This window comes from Equus caballus, chromosome 30 (genome assembly GCF_041296265.1).
Source record: "Equus caballus isolate H_3958 breed thoroughbred chromosome 30, TB-T2T, whole genome shotgun sequence".
NCBI classification, from domain to species: Eukaryota; Metazoa; Chordata; class Mammalia; order Perissodactyla; family Equidae; genus Equus; species Equus caballus.
In genome coordinates, this window is record NC_091713.1 from 11,156,483 (window position 1) to 11,163,735 (window position 7,253).

A 7,253-nucleotide genomic window follows, 5' to 3' on the forward strand; every position below is an offset into this window, starting at 1 on the left:
GCTGTACAAAAACAGGTGGCAGGCTGGATGCGCCCCACAGGCCACAGTTTTCTGAGCCAGGGCCGGGTTAGCGGCTCTGCCTCAGCTTCATGGGCCTCGCTGGGAGAGCTTATTGAACGAGATTGCTGGACCTCACCCTAAGGGTTTCTGACTCAGAAAATCTAGGGAGGGGCCTCAGTGTTTCTCCCAGGTTCCCAGGTGAGCTGTTGTAGGTCTGGCGACCACACTTTGAGAACGACTGGCCTAGAATGGCCACAGTGTCGTTTTATTCAAGAGCTTGAGAGGTTCGGCCCTGCTGGCAGTCACTGCTGTGTAATGACTTGCAGGTGTCACCTACATCCTGAATCAGCTGTGACTGAGGCCCGGAAAGTCAGGGCAGGCCTCCATCGGAGGCGCCTTGGAGCAAGAGGAGGGCAAGGCAAAAACAGTTCCATCCAGCCCAAGCAGCAGGTGGAGAACAGAGTAAGATGCAGATTCTGGGAGAGCCTGAGGCTCCTGGGGTGCCTGGGAAGGGACCCCCTACACCTGGTGAGGGGCTTGCGTCCTGGGTGCTGGGTTCCAGGAGCCCTGCTCCAACAGGCTGGAGGGTCAGGGAGCAGGCCCTGGAAGGCAGGGAGTCGGGGTCGGGGGGAGTGGACTGAATTCCCCTTGATGTCCACAGAAACTTTCTTCACCGGTGACAAGAGAAACCGGGGTTGTGAAAACAGAATCCAAGTGCGTTTTGGGGGGTTGTTTGTTTTCCAAAGGTGTTTGACGTGTGTTTAACTTTGTGGTTGTTTTCTGTCACCAAAGCGCCTTTGTGGTGGTTTGGGATCCAGGGACCCGTGTTTCTGAGTCTCGAGGCAGCACATGGTCCTGTGACCTGCATAGGCCCTCTGGGGTCTAGACTCCCATGACTACTGTAAGGTAAGAAAAACTCTTCCTCTATTCTCTTAGGTTCAATCCCTGGGAGCCTGCAAATTAAATTCACAAAAGACAGATTAACAGGAGAAAAAGCCCACAATTTTTACTTGTATTTGCATGCACGGGAGAGTTCACAGAAAAGAAGTGAAACACAAAGGAGTGGTTAGACTCTGGGGTTGACCTGCCATTTTAACAAAGGGAAGGGCCTTGGGCTTCGAGAGATGGTGAATTGGGAAGTGACTGGGAAGTACCTGGGGAAACTAATGGGAGATAAGGGTTCTTTAGTAACTTCTGTTTATGCAAATTCATCTCTCCCTCTCTAGGGTAAGAATTGCTCTGTTGCTGGTATGGGGGACACTTCACAAGGGAAATTTATGCCCTGCTTTTAGGCAGATAAGGGAAGGGCAGAGAACTCTCCCTGTATCTGTTAATTCTCAATTGCCTTTGGCTCAAAATAATCCTCATGGCATATTTTGGGGTGGCCTACCCCCATCCCCTTCACTACCATCATCTCTGGTTTGGGAGCCAGCCTGCTGGGATGCGAATCGTGTCCCCTCCTTGCCCTGTGACTTTGGTAAAGTTACTTAAAATTCTCCAAGCCTCAGAACCCTCACCTGTAAAAATGGAGATAAAAAGAGCACCCACCTCATAGACTTACTGGAAATTTAATGAGCAAATGTGTGTAATAAGCTTAAAAGAATGCCTAACAGATGAAGCCCTAAATGAGCATGAGGTACCACTGTCAGAAGGTTGTCCTCCTGGGCTTCTGTGCGTATGACGGTCTCACAGGGCTGTTATGGATGGGGCGACCTTTATTTTCTGTTAGTTTTTAAAAATTCTACCTTTGTCCCTCCAAAGAGGGTGGCAGTAGACTCCGTGGAAAGAACTTCAGACTCTGACAGGAGCTTGAGAGATCTTCAAAGGGTGCAGGTCCAGCCGGGTCCCTCCTGGGATGCTCCAGGGTTCCTGCTGCTCTGCCATTGAAACTCAAGTCCACAGCTTCGGCTGTAAGGCCTGACGTGGCCTGTGAAGGGCGGCAGAATACGGCCCCTCAAACTATGCCGCTTCGGCTTATTGACTGTTTTGAGCTGTCGGCACTTGAAAAACAGCAAATGCAGGGAGAGCCTTTCTCTGAACTCCCCTCATCTGCCTATAGACGCATCCTCCAGAAGGAACTCTTAGACCCGTGGTCATAGATCCCAGGGAAGATGGACTCATGACGAGGGCGGGGAGACTAGAAGCGACAGCACACCCAGACAAACGTCACAAACTATCGCGTCTCCCATCTATTCTTCTTAGGGACCAGTCACCTGTCCTAAAAATTGTTTATTCTCCCCTTAAAGGCCTACATCCCTCTCCTCTTTCCCTAGTAAGATAGTATTTAATCCTGAATTCTAAGCCACCTCCTTGAGTTACTCATTTTTGCTGGGTATCTCCCATATATACATGAAGTATACATGCTAATAAATTTTGGATATTTTTTTCTTGTTAATCTGTCTTTCATTACAGGGCTTTCAGCCAAGAATGCAAAAGGGTAGCAGGAAATTCATTTTTCTTCCCCTATGCCTGTCTCCATCCGCTTCTCCAGGCTGGTGTTATTCCGTGCTCTTCTTTGCTCATGACACCTGGCTCGTTCTTCCTATTCTCTTCCTTTCCCTGCCCCCCACTCTCTGCCCACCCTGTACCCTCCTTTCGTAGCCCTTGTCACCCCTGTAGGTCAATTCCATTAGTGAGTCGTTTGTTTCACGTCTGTCTCCTCCATTCAGTGAGTGCATGTGCTGGATGTGCATCAGCCCTGAATACCGAGCATCTGGCACAGTTCCTAGCATCCTATAGGCACCTGGAAAATATGTGTGAAATGAATGAAAGAATATTAGTGACCAGGGAAGTCATCGGAGGATGCCCCATGATACAGGACTTGGTGGAGATGCTTAGTTAGTACTTTAGGGAGAAGGCATCGGCAAGCTACACTTACTAACAGTTGCTACTGTTCACCAAGTCCTACTATTTACTCAATAAGCATTGATTGAGCAGCCACTGTGGGCAAAGCCCTGGATTTGGCGCTGGGCGGTACCAATGGACACAACAGCCAGGAAGCCCTGCCCTCATACAGCACCAGGCAAAGATGCTCTGGTTATTTTGTTGTAACTTTGTATTTTGATAGAATTCAGATGTCCAGATAAATTGCAAGAATAGCACGAGGAACTCCCCCACGCCCTTTACCAAGATTCACCAATTCATTTCATTTCATCCCATTTTGAGAGAAAAGTTTTAACGGTAAACTTTATTGAATCAAGTTAGAGAAAGTTTGGTAACGGAGAATTTGGGAGTTCAAAGGAGTTCCAGTTGCTGTGGAAGGTTTTGTTCCTTTTTCTCCTAATCCTGAGTCATCGAGCTGACCATGTGTTGCCCATAAAATGGGTGCCTGCACCCTCAGCGTGGTGCTGGAGGCGTGAACCAATGGTAGCAAAGTGTTTTCACAACCTCTGACGAAAGCCGTCATGCAAAGGTAAAATTCTCTTATTCCCCTTTCCCGTCTCGTACAGCTAACAGCTGTGACCAATTTTATTTTTGTTGCCAGAGTTAGCCTGCATTTTCCCCAGCCTGGTTTCCACTCCCCTCACGGTGGGATCTTGCCCTCTTCCCCGCCCCGCCCTCCAGCATCCGGGCCTAGCCCGCTGTCGTCTGTGAGCTCCGGTGGCCATGGCAGCTCGAGGGCTTGGGAGGGTGTGTTTTCCCTTGTGGAGATTTTGTGCCTTCCTCATCTCAGCAGTAAAGCCTTCTGAGCTGATTGACAATTCAGCTGCCTTTCAGCAGATTTCTTGTCTGCCTTCGGCAGAATTCTTGTCAGATGAAACATTTTTTTAAATTTTTTTTTTCCTTTTTCTCCCCCAAAGCCCCCTGGTACATAGTTATATATTCTTCTTTGTGGGTCCTTGTAGTTGTGGCATGTGGGACGCCGCCTCAGCGTGGTCTGATGAGCAGTGCCTTGTCAGCGCCCCGGATTCGAACCAAGGAAACACTGGGCCGCCTGCAGCGGAGTGCGCGAACCCAACCACTCGGCCACCGGGACAGCCCCTGAAACTCTTTTAATGTTCCTAGCTACTTTTCACCTAACGCTTTATCTAATCCAGGATTGCCAGGCTGCCCAGTTCCAGGGGTCTCTGTTCTCACCGTACTCAGCGCAAGTCGAGCCCCCTGCAGCTGTGCCGTCCGTTTTCCTCCATGCTGGACGCCGCTGCCCCGTCAAACCCCACCCTCAGCCCCAGCGCCTGAGCTGTGTTCAGACAATTCTCATTCACCCATTTAGGGTTTCTAAATTTCTTAGGCCTCATGGTGTGAACTGGACAACTACCACTTGGGTATCTCTAACTCCTAAGAAGCTGAGTTAAACGCTCTACAGTTGCGGAAGTATCCAGGTAAACCACATCCTGCGCTTCTGGGTGAGAGACAGCAAGCAAGCAAACTGGTCATTTGGTTCATTTTCGGGAGGATAGTTTAGCTTTGAATGTGTTAACACTTTTCAGCCAAAGGCCACCAGAAATACAACCATCATTAAGCAAGTTGGGTTTATAACCCCTTACAGTGAAGGAGAATGCACCACGGGGCGTCTCAGTAAGAGGTGATAGGAAATGATTACCAGGGTTTGAGTTTCTGTTTGATGATTTGGGGAGAGTTTAAGGAAGAAGGACTTTGCTCTGGAGGGGATGCTGTCAGGAAGCAGGAGAAGTTCTATAATCAGGCAGCCTAATAAATCTTATCTATAAGGGCAGAAGATTGAAGTGAGCCTCAAGCTGTAGTTAGTAAAGAAGCAGCAGCCACTCAGTAGCCAAGGTGGGAGTTGTTTGGCCGTTTTTGTGGTTTGGACAATTTTCGTGGCTTTGACAATGCTCATGTTTTTGTCTGTGTTCAGACACAATTACAGAGAGGTCCTGTTTTTGCCTTGATCCATCAAGGACAGTCACAGAGTGGCTTGTCTGCCTTCGATGCTGTATGACGCTGGTTATGTCATCAGGAGGACGGAGCAGCGTACCTGTGAGTACCAGGCCAGCTCTCCGAGGTGACAGGAGGCACTTTTCTCTTTCTCAATTAGGAATTTCAGAACTTAACAAATAGCAATGAGAATTTAAAAGATAGTGATCTCGTGTGTTACTTTTTATTTATATCCTAGTTTAATCCAGAAATAACTTGCTGTGATTCTGAAAAAAACCGTTGCTTCCAGCTTTCCATACTCAGGCATTTCAAAATTATAGGATATTAGATATGGAAGAAGATTTAAAATGGTCTAGTCCAGAGGTTTTGCAAACTTCTCCTTCATCAAGATATTTATGATGAATGTTGATCATGTGTAGGACACACTCTTAGATTTTGACAACATTCCAAAACGTTGGTGGTGAAGTCAAAAGAAGATTCAAAAATCACCATTACTCTTCAATATTGGTAAGGGGCGCTGATGCAGGTGAGGGCCATTGATGGTAGTTTGTGACGATGCCTCGGGGTTTTCTCTAGTTCCAACCTGTCCTCTTCCCGCTGAGGAACGAACTCAATTCATTTCAATATAATGTGCATACAGCAGAAATGACTTTCATCATTTAGTACTTTATACAATTAGGAAATGTTAGTCGATACAAACCTCGTAATAAATCCCGTCACAGCCGTGTTTCCCAGTGAGATGGAGAACCACCGTCTCTGACATATGAATCCTCACTGTATTGGTGAGAAAAACTGAATGCCCTGGAGGGAGAATGAAGTGCTGGAGTTACCGGTTCATGCGTTAAAGGACCCTGCTGGGCTGCTCCTCTGTCAGCAGCCTCCCCTGTCCCCTGTGGGCTCCCTCTCAGGCTGGGTCTTCCTGCCTCTGTCATGTTCCTGGCATTCTGTCTGCTGTCATTGAGCCAAACCCCTACACATCCTGCGCTCCCCACACTCCCGCCCCTCGGATCTGCAAACAAGACCCCACCCTCCCAGACCACAGCTTCCACTCAGTGTGATGGAGTCAGCTGAGTTGCAATGCTCAGAAGACAGCTATGCTTGGTTCAAAACCTAGAATTTTTTCCTCAGATTATACAAGGGTGGCGATCTTCAAAGCTTTCATACTTCATCAGAGACTGCCTTAGAAGGCGGGTCCTCAAGGAAGCTTTCTTTCGCTTGCTGCAGTGGATGTTGGGGGTGAGGGCTGAGACAGAGGAGGCAGAGGGTGGTGATCTGCAGAAAGGACCGGGCTTATTCCTCCAAGTCTCCATGAGAGAAGTGCCTCTTCATCAGTCTTTACACTCTTCTAGCTAACCGCTCATATCGCAGCTTCACTTCTGAATTTCATAGACAGGACCCAAATGGCTCTCCGGGCATCCTTCCTGAACACTATCCCTCTGCCTTCTGCTTCTGCCAATCCCCCGCCGTCATAAATGGCCACACTGCCCAGCCAGCGGGTCAAGTCCGAAACCTGCATGTCATCCTTCACCCTTGATTTCTCTCTCACCAGCCCCACCTCAAATCTGTCAACAAGTCCTGTTGATTCTTCCAACAAAATACTTATCGAATTTTCAGTTCTTCTGCCAATCTCTAGTCCAGTCTGTCGTCTCTTCCCTGGCCTTCAACCATAGCTTCCCAGCCATTCTTCTGTCACACTTACCCTCAGTCAGTTATCAATGTATCCAAAAGATTGACCTTAATATGCAAAATTGCTCCCTTACTTAAAACGCCTCCACAGCATCCTGTCCAATCTCTTCCCCAGGGCTTATAGTCCTGAGACGTCTGATTCCCACCTGCCTCTCTGAATGGTTCCCACCCCACATTCCCCTTGTCCACCTTGCTCCATACCCCTGATGTCCTGTCAGCTATAAAACACCGGCCACAAACTGGGACTCCTACAGGGGCCGGCAGGTCCTGCCGGGAGTGAAGGAGGGACTGTGGTGGACCAGTGCACTCACACACCTCCTTTCCAGCAGGAAAATGCTTCTCAACCCCAGGATTATTGAATCTCTATGTGGGTCCATGATTGCCACATTTTCAGATTTTTTCAAAAGAAGTCAGAAATCCAGGTTTGAAAAGAAATAACTCCATGAAAACATACTGACACCGAATTCTAATTTGTTTTAAACCCCCATGTAGGCCAAAAGATACCCATCTATAGCAACACTGCCTATGACTATCAACTCTTTTGGCCTAGGCCATGCCAAGCTCTTTCCCACAACCATGATTTTGCACTTGTCATTGTCTGTCTGGAATATTCTTCCTGCAGCTCATTGCAAGGCCCCTTCCTCTGTCTTCTACTTCAGAGCTACTCAAGGTGTGGGCCACAGATTTTGAGCAGCTCTGACCCAGAGATTAGAGAACCAGTGCCAAGTCTG